This window comes from Halichoerus grypus, chromosome 6 (genome assembly GCF_964656455.1).
Source record: "Halichoerus grypus chromosome 6, mHalGry1.hap1.1, whole genome shotgun sequence".
NCBI lineage: Eukaryota > Metazoa > Chordata > Mammalia > Carnivora > Phocidae > Halichoerus > Halichoerus grypus.
The window spans coordinates 178,320,188-178,340,437 of NC_135717.1; the positions used below are offsets into that span (position 1 = coordinate 178,320,188).

Below are 20,250 nucleotides of genomic sequence, written 5' to 3' on the forward strand. Positions count from 1 at the left end.
CAGCCCAGGGACGGAGACCGCGCCTGCGCGTTCGGCCCGGGCTCGCCCCGTCAGCGGCGCCTGGGTCCCTGGTGCCGCCCGCCCGGCCGACCCCGCCCCCGGCCCCGCCCCGCGCCGCGCGGGGCCCTGGGAGGGGCGCAGCGTCCGGCGGCGTCGCGGGCGGCGGGCGGCGGCGGCGGCGGGAGGGGCCGGCGGGGGCAGACAAAGCCGCGGCTAATGAATGGGAGCGCCCGCCCGCGCCGGCCGTCGTCCGCAGGCGGGCGGGAGCCGCGCCGCCCCGAGCCCCGCGCCCGCGGTGAGTGCACGGCGGGCGGCCGGGGCGGGCTTTGCCTCGGCCGCGAGCTCGCGCCCCGGGCCCGGCAGTCCTGGCGCGCCGTCGGGGGTCGGGGCCGGGGGAGCAGGGGGCCGGGGGGCGGGGCGAGGCGGGGTCGGGCCGCGGGGCCGGGAGGGTGGGGTGGGGTGGCCGGGGTCGCCGCGACATTGTGTGCGCCGGGCCGGGGGCGGCTTCGGGGGCGCGGGCGCGGCCTCCCGTGGCCTGGACCCCGCCCCGGCCGCCCGACTCGGCCGCGGGGCCCGAAGCGCCTGGGCCGGCCCGGACCCCAGGACCCCCGGCCCGCGCCCCCGCCCCCGGGGCCCCCGGCTGACAGCTGGCGCGCGGCGGGGCCGGGCAGGTCGCGCCCAAGAAGCGTTTTCCGGACGGCAGCATTCTGTTGACAAAACACCTCAAGTGGTGGAAAGTTGGTGCGGCCCGCCGCCCCTCGCCGCCGCGGGCAGGGGGGCCGGGCCGGGGGGGCCGGCTGCTGGGGGGCCGGGCCGGGCTGCTGTGCTGGGGTCGGGGGCCGGGGGTCAGGTGCTGGGGGGCCCGGCTGGGGTGCTGGGGCTCCTCGAGTCTCCTCCAGGCACTTTGTCCGCCGCCGCTGCTGCGAGGTGCTTAGAAATTGCTTCTGGGGCTGTTTCCTAGATGTATTTCGTCCTCAGTGGTCTTTCCAGGAAGAGACAGCCAGCGGCGTCCCTTAAATGCCTCAGGAAGCACATGCTTGGGAGCTCGTTGGTTGTCGTCTCTGTGTCGGGGTGCCGCCGTTCAGGAGCCATGGATAAGACGTGAGCCAAGTTGCAAAGTGTAATTGCACATGCTTTTCAATCGTAGTCGTTCTTCTAGACCCAAACTCGGCCATCGGTGTGTCTTCTTTCGCCCTTTTTCTGTGAGCCGCATCCCCCCGCCCCCTTGCTGGAGGGCGTCCCGGCCCCGCCGCGGCCCGTGTGCTTGCTCGGGTGTGGGGGTGACCCTCCGTGCACACGTGCACCTCTCTGGAAGCAGGTTACTGCCGGGCTGGGCCATCGGGAGCAGCGTCTGCTGGCATTCTCTTTGTAAGGGGAAAAAGGGAAGTTATTTGTTTTGAAGTTAACGCTGACTAGATCAAGTGCATAGTTTTTACAAAACCCACTTCAGCGACGCCTGGGGGCTCAGATGGTTAAGCCTCTGCCTGCAGCTCAGGTCATGGTCTCGGGGTCCTGGGATCGAGCCCCACCAGCCGCACATCGGGCCCCCTGCTCAGCGGGGAGCCTGCTTCTCCCTCTGCCTCTGCCTCCCCCCTGCTTGTGCTCACACTTTCACTCTCAAATAAATAAATAAAATCTTCTAAAAAAAATCCACTTCAGACTTTAATGAGGCAGGTTTGTTAGCAAGGGCATCCTTTGTGACTTTTTATATAGAAATATTAATATTTGTTTTGTCTATATCATGGTGATAAAATTAGGAGACTTGAAAGGATTTAGTTGGAGTCTTTAAAAAAGTACTATGAATAAGCCAGATTTCAGTTGGTCACTAAACAAAGCTACCTTTTGAGATGAAAGGTCTCACGGCAGTCGGACTCTACTCTGAGAGCTTCCAGTGGGACATTGGTGCAGGGACACACACCTCCCCAGACCCTTACGCAGGTCATCCCCTGTCATGCTTTACGTTTTCTCAGTACAAGATCTAGCACAAGGTAAGACATGTTCTGTGAATCCAGAACGTCTCAAAGGACAGAGTTAATCCCCTGTGTTGGAAGAAAGCTGGGACTCTTAGTCTACCTGACAGGTGATTACCTGACAGCCGTCCCCTCCGCACACACTGTTTGCTCTGGTTCTTCCTGATATTTTGGACTTGAGGACTCTGCTCTCCTTTAATGTCACTACGTGCAAACAGGGAGGCTTGTAAGTAAGTTACACTGTGGAAAGAATGTTCTAGCACCCTGGAGAAGATTTAAAATACATTGTGAGGGCAGTTGGTTGAATTCTGTGTCTGTGCCGTGAAGCTGCTGTGCGGTATCACTGAGGGGACGGAATGTGTGCATCTGCGTTTCAGGCCCTGTCCAGCACAGACTTCGGAGAGTGAGCGCGCTGGGAGGTGGGGCTCGTGCAGCAGGCGGGCGGTGGTCATGGTCAGTGCACGCCTTGGCTTCCCTCTGCGTTCTCAGCTTCTCTTTGCCTGGCCTCCGCTCCTTCGGCTTGTGAACTCTGGTCTGATTTCCTTCTTCCCCGGGAGGATTGCCTTGTGAGGGGAGGGAAGCAGGTGAACGATGGCGGGCACGGTGCCGACATGGCGCCAGAGTCTCAGATGGCTCTCCCTTACCAGCATTCTCTTTCCTTCTGAGCTTCTCTGCACAGAACACAGAGCTTCGAGTCTGCGACTGTCGTTCTTCTCATTACTATTTGGTTTTTAAGGCACTATTTAAATCTCAGGGCTTGAGCACATAAGCCGTAGGAATCCGTTTTCTTATTTACATTCTGTGTTTCAGTGAGTTTAGCTGCATAAAGAGTCACAGTGTGCCTCTGGCCCTGGCCGTCCCGTAGCCTCTGCAGTGTCGGGACTCCACAGATCTCCAGTCCACGCCCCTCCCAGGGGCTCACCCTCTTTATACCCCTGTCTTTCCTGCCCTTCTCCCTCACCCCACTTTCCAGCACCCAGATGTTTCTTCACTCTGAAATGGCTCAGATCACTTCCTTGTTAATTATTTGATAATGTGCTTTTGGTGGCTCAAATTCCGGAAGGCACTGCTAGGAGGAAAACAAAGCCTCTCCTTCTCGTGCTCCCTGTTTCTGAGGCAGAGGGTCCTGGGAGACACAGGTGCTTGACTCTGTGAGGATTCTGGCCTCTTGCTCTGTACCGACCACGGTTCTGTCTGCAGCGGGCAGCAGTGGTTTTGGAAAAGAAGGCCTTGCCCTCAGGGAACCTAAGCAGCGATCCTGGGAATAGACTTAAACCAAAGAAAAAGGCCCAGCGAGTGCTCCCAGGAAAAGTACAGGCAGGTGTAGACAGAGGTGATGGGCAGTTTCTGCTTGAGAAGTATGTTCCAGGAAGACCTCTTTTTAGAGGGAGTCCAACCCTGAGGGGTCTGGGGCCACAGATGGAGGCCCCAAGGACGAAGCATCAGTGCGGTGGAGAGGCTGACCCCTCTGATTGAGCCCGAGTCCCGTGGGTACCTCTGGGTCCGCAGCAGCCTGTGCTCCTGATGGAGCTTCAGAAAAGAAACTTCACAGAGCCCCTCACCGCTGATGGCAGCCTGGGGTGGGGTGGGCTGTCCCCTGCTGGCCCACCGCGGCGCTCTCTAGGTGATGGCTCCTTGATCTGGACAGGGAGGACCTGGCCCCTTGGCTGTGTGGCCCTGCACCTGCTCTGTCCTGCTTCACCGCCCCCACAGATGTAAACCACGAGGGACTGAGTTTTCATCCAAGGCCACTGTTAACTGATCCTCACCTTACAGTCTGCTCACTTGATTGCCTCGCGAGGGAGCAGCGTCGGAAACAGTGAGCTCTTCCGGGAGAGCTCCGGTTACTCTCTCGCAGAGGCCATATTCCACATCCTGTAAGTAAAAGGACGCTTTAAAAACTCTTGGTAGCTTCCAGCCACAGCAGCAGTTTCACACCTATCCCTCGTGGGACTGCCCTGGTCCCTGTGGGAAAAGGTAAGCAGCAAGGGTGCTGGTGTTGGGTAAAGGGGACCCACAAAACGAGTGAGCAGAACCACCCAAATAGCCCTGGTCTGTGACCCAGAACATTTCAGGGACAGAACAGGGACCAGCTGACCTTAGCATGGTCTGTTTGCTTGCTTTGGAATGTGCTTTGTTTCCAAGGTAGCCTTATCACGATTTCTGACTACATCTTATGGAAAGGGCTCTGGTTCTGGGTTCCTGAAGTTTAACCCTTAGCAGCTGTCCCTGGCTCTTGGTTCTGTCCCCCATCTCTGCGCAACTGGGGCTGGATTATAGTTTTTCGTTGTGTGAGCACAGTGGCTGAGGCACCTGATGCTCTAGCCACCCCAGGATGTGTTCGTCATGGTGACACGTGCTCAGAATATGCGAAAGGTACTCTCAGACCTAGGCCAGGTCTGAATTTATGACCTTGGTGGGAAGACTGTTGTCTCCCAGTGTGAACTAGGCAGGAGTGTTGCTGTGGCTCATCGATTCGTTGAGAGCGTGTGAACCCTGAGCTGGACACAACTGTGCTTCAGTGTTTGGAAGGTTCTATTATGACGTTTCCGACTTACAGAGAGCGCTTGTGAGAATGTTGCTGTGACTGCTCCCTTCTGCCCATCTGGTGCTTGCCAAACTTTTCCGAAGGAAATTGCAGATATCCCAGCATGTCATCCCTAAATGTCCTTTTCTCCAAAGAAGAGGCAGAAAGGGACTCTTCTGTGGGACCTGCACACCATCACTGACCACGTCTAGGACGGGGCCCAGGCCAGTCCCTGCTCCCATCCCCCCACTTGCCCCCAGTGGTCTTTGGGAGCTGATGTCTCCAAACCAGAATTGAGTCTAGGTCATTATTGGCTGTTACGTCTCTTTAGTTTCTTTTCTTTGCAGAAAAATGCCTCCATGACATTGACTTTTTGAAGAGACTAGGCCAGGGGCACCTGGGTGGCTCAGTCATTAGCGTCTGCCTTCGGCTCAGGTCATGATCCCGGGGTCCTGGGATCGAGCCCCACATCGGGCTCCCTGCTCTGCGGGGCGCCTGCTTCTCCCTCTCCCACTCCCCCTGCTTGTGTTCCCTCTCTCGCTGTCTCTCTCTGTCAAATAAATCAATAAAATCTTTTAAAAAAAAAAGAGACTAGGCCAGTTGTCTTGCGAGTGCCCCGTGTTCTGGATCTGTTTTGCACTGTGCCGTTTATCTTGTTCCTCTGCTCCCCGTGCTCCCCGTGTGCTGTGGTCTGGTGGTAAGAGGCTCACTTGGAGGCAGGCGGCACATTTTCACCAAGGCGATGCTCTGTGCTTCCTGCCGCACCATTCTGGGGGGCTGTCCTGCTGGTACTGACGCCAGCTTCCCTTGTTCTTTATCTGTGTTCCCTCATCTGGGCGTCCTGAGACGAGAGGGAAAATGCTGGACCCTCCCTCTTTGTCACTACTCATCGGGGGAGCAGTGCTCATGACATTTAGCTTCACTGTGGTAAATGCTGCCGTTCTTCCTTTTTCTTTCTTGAATATCAGTGCAGAGTAATGGGTTTTTATTTATTCATTGTACTGGGGCCTATTAAAGGCTTGTGTTTGTGTTTGGATGTTCACACGGTTGTAGCTGAGCAGCTGGGCGCCCCGCTGCGCAGGCTCCTGGTCCTCCCGCGCCATCAGCATCGTTCTGAGAGCACTGCTCTGGCCCCTTGCCCTCCCTTCCCGACCTGCAGGCCCTGACCTGCCGGCCGAGGTTGCTCCCAAGTGCCGCGGTCCCTTTCCATGCAGAAAAGTGTTGGTGTGTGCACTGTGTTTACCTATTATTGTGGCTGTAAGCACCTATCTCATGGACAGAACTGGGAAACGCTTGTTTAAAACATGGTAAGTTCAAATCATATTTTCAATACAAGTTTGAAATTATATGGTTTTACTTAATTTCTTTGATTTTTAAAATTTATCCTTTTCTTATCCTGAAAATCTTGATTCTTAATGTCATTGGCATAGTTATTTTATGCTCAAGGATACATAAAATAGGGTGCAAATTACTATATTGTGTTGCTACTGCTAATGGGACTCCTTAGCAGAGTTTAAGGTGTTTTGGTGTTTGTCTGTTTTTAAGATTTTATTTTTAAGTAATCTCCACACACACCCACCGTAGGCCTCGAACTCAAGACCCTAAAATCAGGAGTTGACCCTCCACGGACTGAGCCACCAGGCACCCCTACGGTGCTTTTGTTTTTAAGTTCCTTTGGTTCTTAGTACATATTATGTTGAGGATTAAGTGCTGTGTTTGGAAACAAGCCTCTTGATGAGTATTCTTTTGTCTGTGGTTGTGTTCCCCATTTGATATACAGTTAGGTATTTTTGTTTCAGATTTGGAATTTTTAAATTTTATCTTTATGTTCAAAATCGTTACATGGCTCAAAAGTCAAAATCATATGAAAGATATGATCAGAGATTTCACATGTCCACTCTTTATAGGCAGGCAACCGTTTTTATTTCTGTTTTTCCTGCAAAAATCTTGGTTTCCTCTCTCGTCTGTCATAAAAGGTGGTAGCAAGAACTGTTTACACTGTGTGTGTCTCGCCTCTTTATTCACCACGTCTGTGACTGTAGCGGCCCTTCCTGATGGGCGTGGAGTGGTTTTCCAGCGCGGACTGGGGAGTGCTGCGGTGACAGCTAGGGCCCGTGTTGGTTTCTACTTGAGGAGCGCTGTCCTGGGGCTCCGGTCGTAGCGGTGGGATTGCTGGGTCCAGGGGTGTGATTGTAGGAGGTGTTTCCACGTGCCTCGCGTGCCCCGCCACGCGTGTGGTCCCGTGAGTGCTTTCCACAGCCTCGCGGACAGGGAGCTTCCCAGCTCTGGGTCTTTGCCAGTCTGACCCAGTGAGATCTAATTCTTGGAGTAGTGTTCCTTTAGTATGCTTCAGTTTGGATGTGAAAAGTGGAAAAATACACGTTACTAAATCGGATATGGTTGGTAGCCAAAGTGTTTGAGATCATGAAATAGACGATTGTGTTAGTAAGTCACCGAGTGTGAGTAGCTGCCGGCCGGGAGCCGGGCCGCTCTGCCCCTGCCTTCCGCATCCGAGTAGTTGGAAGGTGGTTTCTTTCACTCTTTCAATAAAAAATAACAGTCGATTCTCCAAGTCAGAACATTTCCATGCATTTTACTTTTTCTAGCCTATGGAAAGGAACCTCTGATTAGCTATCTTTTACTTTTTGGTATTTTTGTGTTTGAAATGAAAAGTAAAATAAGTTCAGGAGACTTTGGTTTTGGGTGTCTCTCCTCTCCCGTCTCTTGGCTCTCGTCATAATTTGGGATTGCTGTGCTTACTGTCAGAGTATGACATTATTTCCTTCATCGCGGGAGTGCCCAGCATCTGGGTAGCCCTCGGGCTGCAGAGAGCTGGGGCTGCCTCCTGTCTTGGGGGACCCAGGCTGCAAGTTGTTAACGGAAGGATTCTGTGTTACGCGTTGTCGTTGATTACCCCATTTCTGTTTGCTGGAGAATAGAGTCAGAATCATGGTGTTGGTTCCAGATGCCGTCCACATAAATCCCCTCCTGAGTTTTGGGGCAGGTGGCAAAAACCAAATGATTCTTTACACATATGTAAAATTATCAAAACTGCCACAGTAACATAATCCTTTTGTGGTTTGAAAACCAAAGATAACATGCTTCTTTTTTTCCTTTAATTTGTGCTGAAATAGTAGGAAAACATTATTTTCTTCAATGGTAAACTGCTGGATCAAATGACAGTATTTTTCCTAAATTAGCAACATCGTTGCTATTTATGATTATGAAATAATACGAGCAAATTAGTCAAGGAGTAAAGAAATACATAGAATAGAAAGTGAAAGTCTTTCATGATGATTGCAGTGAAGTTTTATATACCCGTCCAGACATGTACGTGTGTGGGGGCCCTTACACCCAGGGCAGTCCGGGCTGACCTCTCACCTGCCGTGAGGGCCGCCGCGGGGGGCATTCCCTCCTGCTCAGGTGGGACAGATGCATCGTGGGGGCACTCACATGGCAGCTGCTGAGGGATGTGTAGATGATTCCCAGCTTTTAACTCTTCTATTTTTTAAAAAAGATTTTATTTATTAACTTATTTATTTTACAGAGAGAGAGAGAGAGTACACACATGAGTGGGGTGAGAGGCAGAGGAGGAGGGACAAGCAGACGCACACCCAGCATGGAGCCTGACGCAGGGCTCAATCCCATGACCCTGAGATTATGACCTGAGCCGAAGTCCAGAGTGGGCCACCTGACCCACTGAGCCACCCAGGCGCCCCTTACCTCTTCTTGTGAAGCGTAACATACATGCAGAGAAGTGCTCATCTCAGTGAATCATCACCAGTCAAGAGATGGAAAATTGCCCCTGTGCCCCCGGCCCCCCCAACCCTAAAGTTAATAATTTTCGCGGCTCGTCCCACTGTCCTTCGAGTCCGGGAGCTCCCGCGGCCTGTGGTGATTGGTGTCTGGCTCGTGCTTACCGGTGTAGCTGCTGGGTATGATGGCAGTCGCTTCATCTTCGTTGCTGTGGGATCCCCACTGCCTGGGTCTGTCCCAGCGGGTGTCTGCCGTCGGTAGCCAGCTCCCGACCGTTAGGAGTGCTGGCGTGAGCGTCTTTGGACTCGTCCTCCGCTCCGTGTCACAGGCATCTTGTTGGCGTGAGACCCTGTGAGTGGTCATGGGCTGAGACCAGCTTTACCAGGTGCTGGCAGGCGTGTTCTGGTGTGGTGGTCGTCCTTGTGTGTCGCAGACCGTCAGCAACATCCGGCATTATCAGGTCAGAGAGAGTGTGTGCGTGTGTGTAGCCATTTCACAAGGCGTACATTGTTGTGGCTTTAATTTATATTTCCTTGATTTTTAAGTTTCTTAATTTTAATGTGGCCTGATTGCCCATCTTCCCTCAGTAGTTCTGTTTTGCTCTAAATCAGGGTTAAAAGGATATTTTTCTCTATTATATTCCTCATTGTTTTGCCTTTAGTGTGACCATCCGTGTAGTGTGATTTGGGGGATGGCGTGAACTAGGAGGCAAGTGTCGTTTTTTCCACAGAGCGATCGAATTGTCCTGGCACCATTTATTGAAAAGATCCGTCTTCCTCACTGCTCTGCGGCATCTCCAGCATAAGAAATCAGGTGTGTGCAGACATGGTGCGTGGGTCTGTGCCAGGACTCCCCAGCCTGTGTCGGTCTGTTGGCCCCTGGAACCAATACCACGGTGCCCTCAATGTAGTTTCATAAGGTGGTTTTTGTTTGTTTGTTTGTTTAGAGATTTTACTTATTTATTTGACAGAGCACAAGCAGGGGGAGTGGAAGAGGGAGAAGCAGACTCCCCACTGAGCAGGGAGCCCGACCGGGACTCGATGCCAGGACCCTGGGATCGTGACCTGAGCCGAAAGCAGACACTTAACTGAGCCACCCAGGCGCCCCAGTTTTTTTGTTTGTTTGTTTTTTAAAAAAACCTTTTTAATTTTAAAGTCTAGCACAGACACAGAAACTGTATGAAGTAAATGTACAGCTTGAGGGGTTATTGTAAGGTGGACATTTTTGTGACCATCGCTTTGGTCAAGAAAGAAACTTTGGCCAGCCCCAGAATCCTCCCTTGTATCCTGTCCCTGTCCCGTGTCCGTCCCTCCCTCCTCCTGACAGAAGTAACTTCTGATCTCACCATTATGGCAGCTCCTTCCTTTTCTTCATAGTTTGATGGCTGAATCGCATACCTCCAAATAGTAGTTAAGTTTCACCTATTTATTCAGAAGATGCCAGGGGCACCTGGGTGGCTCAGTCGTTAAGCGTCTGCCTTCGGCTGAGGTCATGATCCCAGCGTCCTGGGATTGAGCCCCGCATCGGGCTCCCTGCTCCGCGGGAAGCCTGCTTCTCCCTCTCCCTCTCCCACTCACCCTGCTTGTGTTCCCTCTCTCGCTATGTCTCTCTCTCTCAAATAAATAAAATCTTAAAAAAAAAAAAAAAAAGAAAGAAGAAGATGCTGTAGCTCACCCCCCAGCTCCCGTGGAAGTTTTTGTGGTTGGACTTGTGTTTCTCCCGGTCTAGATTTTGCTGATGGTGGTCCTCCAGTATAGTTTGATCTAGCCTTGGTTTCCTGTAAATCGGTACTTAGATAGAGAGGTTTGATCAGATTCAGGTCTGGTTTGTTTTTTTTTTTAAGATTTTATTTATTTATTTGACAGAGAGAAACACAGCGAGAAGGGAACACAAGCACGGGGAGTGGGAGCGGGAGAAGCAGGCTTCCTACGGAACAGGGAGTCCGATGCAGGGCTCGATCCCAGGACCCTGGGATCAGGACCTGAGCCGAAGGCAGATGCTTAACAACTGAGCCACCCAGGTGCTCCAGATTCAGGTTTTTGACCTCTGGCAAAACTCCTACATGAGGAAGCACCTAATGTGTGGTGTCTCTCTCTCTCTTTTAAAAGTAGACTCCATGCCCAGTGCGGAGCCAATACGGGGCTTGAACTCACGATCCTGAGATCAAGACCTGAGCGGAGATCGAGAGTAGGACACTTAACTGACGGAGACACCCAGACGCCCCTGGCGTCTCTCGTTTTTGATGTTGGCCCAGCCGACGACGTATAGACATACATGCATTAATTCGTAACAGGTTAAAAAATGATGATGTTCTGGCTGAGTTACTGCTGCTTTGTTTATGAGCTGGACTCGTAGTAAAAGGAACGTGTCATTATTATTTGGTTATCTAGTTCTATACTTCATATAGGACACCCAAGATAAATGCTTGATTCTTCTCTTCATCAGTTTTCAAAATAATGAATCAATTTTCTATCATCCTCCAAAGGTGACCTATTGAGGATTTTATTTTGGTATTATGAACTCAGATTGAAACATATTGGATGAATTTTAATGTCTTGTTCATGGTCCTTATTTATGTTGAGATTGTCTCATGTTTGGGTAACGGGAGCCTCTATAAGCTCCCAGACACTTCTGACCCAATTCTAGCTGGTTCTCCTAGGTCCCTTGCTCTCGGGTGTGCCAGGATGCTCCGGGCTTGTCATGTATCCTTCCTGCCCCGGACCTGGGGTAAGCCGTTCTGTCAAGAAGCCCTGGTCTTTGTTGATGGGAAATGATGTTTCAGATCCAGTCTGCATGTTAGGGACACTCGTTGCTGTTGGGTTTGTGGTTGTTTCTGGGTCTGTGCAGTGGACAGAGCTGGTCACAGACGGTAGCGTGTTTATTTGACCTTTTTTATCTCGCATGCCCACCTCCCTTCTCCACCAGGAACCCCCGTTCTCCAGGATGGAGGAGAGGAGAATACTGGACCATCACTAAGTGCTCGTTTGCTGTACCCGTCACCGCACGTGTCACAGCCTCAGACTGACCCACGGTAGCGCCGTGCACGTATCGTTACTGTTTGCGTGAGACCCGCTCTCCATCTCCTGTCCTCCGTAGTCCTTGCAGAGCCTAGCGCGTCTCTCCCAGAAACCCTTGTCAGTCTTAGCTCTGCAAGTAAATACACGCTAAGTGCTCACACCTGTCCCTCTGCCAGCGTCTCTAGACTTTTACGTGAGATCTCTTCCTTCCTAGGGTTCTCAGGAAGGACTCATGGAAAATATTACTCGAATTCTTACATGTTGATAGTTTTTATGTGTCCTTTGTACTTGAAAGTCAGTTTGACTGTATGTAAAATCCTCAGCTCACGTTTTTTTCCTTTGAATGCCTTAAATATTATTCTCTTGTCTTCCAGCATAAAGCATTGCTATCAAATGCATGGTAATTTTACTTTCTTTCCTGTGTAAGTGACTTTGTTTTTTTGCCTGAATAGTATTCTTTTTTAGTGTTGTTAGGCGTGGATTTCTCATTCAGATGGCATGCCCTATTAATATGGAGCTCCACAAGTTTTATTTCAGGAAAGGGTTTTAAGTTTTTAGTATTCTGTTCCCTGGCTTTGTCCCCTCCATTTTTGCAGGGTGGGGAGGGGCTCTGATTATGTGTGTGTTGGATCTTCTTTACCATCCTTTCAGTTCGCTTCTCTGGGGTCTTTTTTATTCCTTCATTTCTTTTTCATTAAAAAAATATTCCTTTCCTCTTCTGTTTCTCTTAAGTAAAATCAGTTGTGGAGTTTATTTGTTCTTATGGTGCTTCTAACTTAGTCTTTATTCTTGGAATGGTACTTTACTTTTATTTCTCATATTTTCTTAGGACCGATAACCTCATTTCAGTATTCTAGCCTGACTTAGGTTGTCCTTTTGTGTTATTTTAAAATATCTTGGGGCACCTGGGTGGCTCAGATGGTTAGGCGTCTGCCTTCAGCTCAGGTCGTGATCCTGGGGTCCCAGGATCAAGCCCCACATCGGGCTTCCAGCTCAGCAGGGAGTCTGCTTCTCCCTCAGCCTCTCTCCCCTGCTCATGCTCCTGCTCTCTGTCTCTCAAATGAATAAATAAAATCTTTAAAAAAAGTCTGTAGCTTCTTTTGAAATAAGTTGCAGTTTTCAAATGGTTTAATTTGAGGTTATGGTTTTCTGGTGTTCTTTCATTATCTTTGGAGATGCTTTCTGCTCTTCATTATTTTTTCTCTCATTCTTTTGTGAGACTTGGCCTTAATTCTTTCTGTTGCTTATTGTATTCATTTTCTGGCTGCCTTAACAAATTATCACAAACTGAGTGGCTGAAAACAGCATAAATTTGAAGGTTAAATCTGAGATGGGTCACACTGGACTGAAATCAAGGTCTTGTTGGCAGGCTGCATTTCTTTCTGGAGGACGCCTGCATCTCTCGGCCAGCGGGCCCCTTCCTGAGTCTTCAAAACCAGCAACACCACATTGCGTGGGCCTTTTTCTTTTTTTTTAAGTTTTATTTATATATATGGGAGAGAGAGTGCATGCGCATCAGTGGGGAGGGGGCAGAGGGAAAAGCAGACCCCCCCCCAAGTGTGGAGCCCAACGTGGGGCTTGATCCCAGGACCCTGAGATCATGACTTGAGCCGAAGTTAGACGCTTAACCAACTGCGCCACCCAGGCACCCCAACCTGGCCCTTCTTCTGAAGGTGTCACTCCCTGTCTCTCTTCTGCCTCTTCCACCGGGAAGACCCTTGTGATCACACTGCATCCCCGCAAATAAGCTAGGATAATCTTCCTTAATTCCACATGATTAATAATTCCTCCTTGCCATGTAACCCAGCATACTCACAGATTTGAGGGTTAGGACATGGACTTCTGAGGGGCCCATTATTCTGTCTGTTGCATTTTTTATATAATACTAATTTTTTTGTTTTTTAAGGTTTTTTTAATGTAAGGAGATATGACTTAGACAACATTTTCTGGCTTCATGGTGCTTCCTTCCCTGTGGTCCTCTTGTGCTGTGGGAAACGCTGGGGCCTCCTCTGTGTATCTAGTGATCTGTAGTTCTTCCTTGCTGTTTTTGTCTGGCTTTGGGATAGAGGTGATGTGGCCTCTTAGACTGAGCTGGAAAGTATCCCATCCTCTTCTGTTTTCAGAGTTTGTGACGGATCAGTAGTATTTCTTCTGTAAATGCTTGAAAAAATTCACAAGTGAAGCCGTTTGGGCCTATGACTTTCTTGCAGGAAGATTTTTAAATCACTAATTCAATTTTTGTACTTGTTATAGGTCCATTCTGGTTTTCTAATTCTTCTAGAGTCACTCTTGGTAACTTACTACTTTCTAGGAACTTTTCCATTGTACCTGAGTTGTTGAACTTGTTGGTACCAAGTTGTTCATAGTATTTTCTTATATTCCACTTTGTGAGGAATCAGTGGTAACGTTCCCACATTTTCGCAAACTTTGTCTTGTAGTCTTGGTTAATCTAGTTAAGGATTTGTTGGTTTTCTCGATCTTTTAAAAGAATCAACTTTTGGTTTTGTTGATATTCTGTATCCTTTTTCAGTTTTTCATTTCATTCATACCACTCTAATCTTTATTATTGCCTCTTTTCCTGCCTTTTTTTGCAGTATTTTTTAAGGTGAATGCTTACATTATCTTTTTTTTTTTTTACATGCATGGTATGATTTCAGGGTTTTTTAAAGTTTTGTTTAAATTCTAGTTAATATACAGTGTGATGTTAGTTTCATGTATACAATATAGTGAGTCAGCACTCCTATATGCTTTTAGTTTTTTGGAATTTACTGAGATTTGTGGCCTTCTATATGCACGTGAAAAGAATGTATTCTACGGTTTTGGGGTGGAATGTTCTGAAGAAGTGCTTACATTATTGATTCGAGGTTCTTCTTTTCTAATACAGGTATTGAAAGCTATAAATTTCTCTTTGAGCACTTCAGCATCTTATAAATTTTGTTGTGATGTTACTTTCATTTGGATGAAAATACTTTTTTCTTAAGATTTTATTTATTTATTTGACAGAGAGAGAGCAAGAGAGCCCAGGCAGGGGAGGGGCGGAAGAAGAGGGAGAAGCAGGCTCCCCGTGAGCAGGGAGCCCGATGCGGGACTTGATCTCAGGACCCTGGGATCATGACCTGAGCTGAAGGCAGACGCTTAACCGACTGAGCCACCCAGGTGCCCCACAGATGAAAATACTTTCTAATTTCCCTTGTCATTTCTTTCTGACACATGGATTATTTAGAAATGTACTTTTATTTCCAAATATTTATTGATTTCTCAAATTCCCTTCTGTTACTGTTTTATAATCTAACTGCATTGTGGGTGAAGGACATACTTGTATAGTCTCTGCCCTTTGAAACATAGTAATGCTTGTTTCCTGGCCTCGCATATGGTGTTTTGTGTGCAGGTGAGGGGAGTGTGAGTGAGACGGGTGTCGGTGTAGCTGCTCAGCAGGGCGGTGGATGGTCTTCCGCAGCTCTGCCGGCTTCCCGTCCGACTGTCCTGCTGACCTGTCTACAGGTTTGCTGGTTCTTCTGCATGAGTCTGAACTCCTCTAGTGAATGTTCCCCTTGTACTTCTGCATTTCAATGTCGTGATTTCTGCTTGGTTCTCTTCTATAATTTTTCTGTCTGTATTGATATTTATTCGGTGAGACATGTTATTCCTTGTTTTATATGTTGTCTTTATACACTGTTTCCTTTAATTCAGTCAACACATTTCTAATGCTTGATTTAAAGTCTTTGTCTAGTAAGTCCAACATCTGGGCCCTCTCAGGGACAGTTTCTTTGGACTTTTTTTTTCCCCATGTATAGGCCATATTTTCCTGCTTTTTTTGTATGTTTTGTAATGCATTAGTTTTGTTGAAAACTGGACATCAGATCCTTCTCCCTCTCATGTTTGTTGTTATTGCTGGAGTCTTGTTTTGTTTTAGTCTGTTTCTCTCATGGCTTTCCTGAATGAATTCTAGAAAGCCTGTGTTCCTTGTAGTGTTTGGCCACTGAAGTCTCTGCTTGGGTAGCTTAGTGGTCAGTTAAGGATTGGTCAGAGATTTCCTTTAATGCCTTCCTTAAATGCCAGGTGTGTCTGCCATCTCTGCTAGGGGCTGTGTGTGCACGTGCACCTCTGTCCTTGAGCACTTTGCCCTCGCCTTCACCCTCTGTCCTTGAGCACTTTGCCCTCGCCTTCACCCTCTGTCCTTGAGCACTTTGACCTCACCTTCACCCTCTGTCCTTGAGCACTTTGCCCTCGCCTTCACCCTCTGTCCTTGAGCACTTTGACCTCGCCTTCACCCTCTGTCCTTGAGCACTTTGCCCTCGCCTTCACCCTCTGTCCTTGAGCACTTTGACCTCGCCTTCACCCTCTGTTTGCACAGCATTTCAGGGGCAGCCAGGAGGGAGCGATTGGGGTGTCCATCCAGGTCTTTCCTGGGCGTGTGCACAGTTCTGCACATGCATGTCCTTCTGCATCCCCAGGAATTTGTCAGAGCTTTTCAAAGCTCCCCATAGACCTCTTGTTCCCCAGATCTTCCTTTTAAACCTCTGGCCAGGCTCTTTGCTGGCCTTGCCTGGTACTGCAGCTTCAGGCAGTTGTGGTGTTGAAAACAAACAGCTGCAATTTTTTTTTTTTTTAAAGAGTTTATTTATTTGACAGAGAGGGACACAGTGAGAGAGGGAACACAAGCAGGGGGAGTGGGAGAGGGAGAAGCAGGCTTCCCGCTGAGCAGGGAGCCCGATGCGGGGCTCGATCCCAGGAGCCTGGGATCATGACCTGAGCGGAAGGCAGACGCTTAACGACTGAGCCACCCAGGCGCCCAGCTGCAATTTTTTAACAAAATCCCTGGGGAGAGGGTTTTTCCTCACAGAGCAAGCTCTGAGTCAGGTCACATCACAGCCCTGCCCTATGAATGGGGCTTTTCCAGGGACCTGTGACAAAGGTCAAATAGTGGCAGGGCTGTCGCGTGGGACTTTTCTGTGGGGCTGCTGCTTTCTCAGCTCCCGTGGGGAAGAAGGATGGCAGATCAAATGTCACAAGTTGCTGTTCTTAACAGCGGCCCAGTCGTTTTCTGAGTAAGTGCTCCTCAGATTGTTGTGAGCCTTTCATTAATCCCAGAGCTCTGACCAGTCTGACATGGACAACTGGGCAGCGCTCTCCTGGCTCTTACGGAGCTGCGGATTCCAGAGGCCCTCGTCCTGACGTTCTGGAGCAGTGGCTGGCTTTCTGAGACCCCTTCTCAACCCTGTCCTCTGTTTGCTTCTTTGATCCCCAAGCTGCTCAATTTAGTCTGTTCCCACAGTTTCTTTCATGCAGATCTTTGCCCTGGAAGGAAGTTTTTGGCTGGTTGTTCTGCTCCAGCCTCTTTGGACCTTCCCGTGGACCCCTGACACACATCTGCTTCACCGCAGTGCGGGAAACACCCCCGGCTTGAGCAGCGCGGTCCTCGGGACTCCAGTGAACACCTCTTGGCTGCTTCGGGGTTTCAGTGTATCATGTGCCCAGGGCTGCTTTTTCCCGTATGCATCTAATACCACACGGGCCTTGTATATATTTTTGGTTTGTTCTCTGTGCTTACATTTTGGAGTTAAGGAAACTCCTGTCGGTTTTGCCTTCGTGTCGATGTCCTCCTCGAGATGTGGTTTTGCTATTCTAGTTCTGTGCTGTGTTATCATCAGAAACAAGTGAACCTAATTGTATTTCAAATGAATAAAATAGCTGCATTTAAGAGAGAAGACTGACCCAAGAAACTTGGACACAGTGCTAAACCTGCAAGCCCAAAGACATGCTTTTATAAACTACTCTCTCTACTTTGAAAGCTTGTTTTTCCTTGGTGATATGGGTTAGTATTCTGAAACTACTTTCTGGATATTGTAGGATTGAGCAAATGAGTATACCTTTTAAGGATAGTGGGAGCCAGATTTCTCACTGTTGGAGAGAGAACTTACAAATACGGAAAAAGGGAGGCTAGAATGATCCTGGGATGTTGGGTTGAGATTGGAGGTATCAGTATGAACCGTGGTTTGTATTCACCATGCATATGCATGTAGGTTTGCGTGTGTGTTGATGGTTTTAGTTAATTCCGCTGAATGGGCCCGGAAGCACAGGCGCCTAGGTGCGATGGGTGTCCCAGGCACCTCGCTCCGCACCCCGACCATTACTGTTCTGTTGTGCTTACTGTCCTCTCTGCATTACTGAACTTCTCCGGGGGGGTTGTGTGATTTCTGCTTAAAGGACCCCCTGTGCATTCTCCTCAGTACAGGCCACCTGGTGACACATTCTGTGTTTGATTTGTCTGACAGTGTTTTTATTTTACATCAATTTCTGCAGGAATATTTTCACTGAGTACTGAATTCTGGTTTGGCCTTTTTTTCCCCAGAACTTTGAAGGTATCATTCTTTTGTCTCCTGGTTCCCATCGCTTCTCTTGAAAAGTCAGCAGTCTAAGTTTTTTTTCTTAAAATAATTTTTTTTTTTTTAAAGATTTTATTTATTTTGACAGAGAGAGGCACAGCGAGAGAGGGAACACAAGCAGGGGGCGTGGGAGAGGGAGAAGCAGGCTTTCTGCCGAGCAGGAAGCCCGATGTGGGGCTCGATCCCAGGACCCCGGGATCATGACCTGAGCCGGAGGCAGACACTTAACGACTGAGCCACCCAGGTGCCCCTTTTCTTAAAATAATTCTTATGGAAGTACTGTAGTAGAGATTAGGAAATGCACTCCCTTCAGCAGGTACCAAGTCATGGCCGTGCGTTTATCAGTATCCCCCACTCAGTTATTTTCAAGCAAATACCAGAAATCACATTTCACGTGGACATATTTCAGTAAGTATCTTGGATGGATGAGAGTCTTTTAAAACTTGTATCCACAATGCCTTTATCACAGCTTTAAAACTAACAATAATCTTTCATATCAAATATTCTGTATCCAGATTTCTCACATTGTCTAAAAAATGTTCATATATAGTTTGCTAGTTAAGGTCAGGATTCAAATATAAATTGTTTGTTAAGGAAACTGGGTTGTTTGTCCTAAAGAATTTCCCATAATCTGGATTTTGCTGATTTCATCACTCTGGTGTTGTTTAAACACGTTCCTCTGTCCCTTGTAATTTTTATGTTTTATCCCTTGTTTTCAGCACTTCTTAAACAAAAATCTTGGGTTTGGTAGGGGTGCTCGAGCCTGTGGTCTGCAAACGTTCATTCATGGTGGGAATCGCTGTGCTGTCAGGCTGCCTCTTTCCCACGCTCTTGTTTGCCCCCTTCCCCGTTCATGCCTGTGTGCCTGCGATGGGTTTCTCAGCCTCTCTGTGGAGAAAAGGCAGAGTAAACCATCCTCAAAAGATTGTCATGTGGTTTATTATTTATTTAAAAGATTTATTTATGTATTTGAGAGAAAGAGAGAGCAAGCGAGCATGGGTGGAGGGAGAGGGAGAAACTTTAGCAGATTCCACACTGAGCATGGAGCCTGACTTGGGGCTTGTGATCACGACCTGAAACCAAGACTCGCATGCTTGATCAACTGAGCCACCCAGGGGCCCCTGTCACTTGCTTTAAGTGAGATAATGCAGGTCTGACTCTTAAAAGATGGCCCGTGGTAAACACACAGTAAGTATTAGCTCTTACCATCTCCATCATCCCTCAGTGTTGCCCCGAGATTCTTGAGAGAGGGCCAGGGTCAGCCTACAATGAGATGTTAGCCTGGAAGGAAGAAGGGGGTGTTCTTCCAGCCCCGGAGGGGGAAGGGCCCACCTGGCCACCTGCAGAGGACAGAGGACAGCATGGTCCAGGAGTGGGACCGTGAGCACTGGGGAGTGAGGCGGTGGCCAGCACGGGAGGACGGCTGCACTGCACGACCGGTGTCTTTCAGTAGAGGCCCTAAGACCTTTCTTACAGGAATGACTGTGCCTTTGGTGAAGGACGGCAGTGTCCCCTGACCTTTCCATCTGCCTGTTGCCTGGGCCGCAGCACAGCGTTGGCGGGAGCGCGGCTGGGGCGCCGTTCTGCAGGGCTCGCGCTCTCTCTGCCCCTGTGCGCTGTGCTGTGGCGGTAGCTCTTCCCAGGCGTCCTCGGAAGGCTGGGGACCTGTGTCTCTGCTTTGTCGAGCACTTTTGTCATGAATGGGGATAGAGGTGTTGTTACGTGTCTTTATGTAATGTGACCATGGCTTTCCTCCGTTATTCTGTTAATATTTTATTCTCATGATCACCCCACTTACTCGTGGTATGATATCTGTAGTTTGTTTTTTAAAAAAATATTTATTTATTTTAGAGAGAGGGAGAACATGAGGGTGGGGAGGGAGGGGCAGAAGGTGAGGGAGAGAGGATCTCAAGCAGACTCCCTGCTAAGTGTGGAGCCCCCTCCACGATATCGCGACCTGAGCCCAAATCAAGACTCAGAGGCTCAACTGACTGAGCCACCCAGGTGCCCCTTGATTTGCTAAAGTTTTAAGAAGTTGCTAAGTTTGTTGAAGTTTTTCTGTGATCATAGGGACACGAGTCTTCTTGTAGTGTCTTTCTGATTTTGGTATCAGGGTAATACTGCCTCATGAAGAGCTGGAAAGTATTTCTTTTATGGAAGAGTTTGTGTTTCACTGGTTCTTTTTCTTTAATGTTTGGTAGAATTCACCAGTGCAGCCAGGTGGACCTAGAAGTTTCTTTTTTGGGAAGGTTTTTAACTACAGGTTCAATTTTTTAAATAGATATTTGGCTTACCTCTTTATTGAGTTTCTATAATGTGTGTCTTTCCAGGAATTTGTCTGTTTCATCTAAGTTGCTGAATTTATTGTCATAAAGTTATTTATGTACTTCCTTATTGTCCTTATTTCCTGTGAGATCTAGGGTGGTACCCCCTCTTTCGGTCCTGGTGTTGGTGATTTCTGTCTTTGATCTTATTGATCTTTCTAAAGAACCAGTGTTTGATTTCACTGACTTCACATCTTTTCTCTGTTGTTGTCCTTTCTCTGTTTACTTTGGGATTAAATTTGCTTTACTGTTCCTTGTGATTTTTTCCTC

At 48.8% G+C, this 20,250-nt stretch overlaps 1 protein-coding gene across 1 annotated transcript in view; it reads left to right on the forward strand.

Annotated features, from left to right (window-relative positions):
- Window positions 1-155: 155 nt before the first annotated feature.
- ZBED4 (zinc finger BED-type containing 4) overlaps window positions 156-20,250 on the forward strand; it is a 34,869-nt gene continuing 14,774 nt past the window's right edge. The window contains exon 1 of the mRNA XM_078076769.1: window positions 156-295. The gene's annotated coding sequence lies outside the window, so the exon portion shown is untranslated. The remainder of the gene's footprint in view (window positions 296-20,250) is intronic.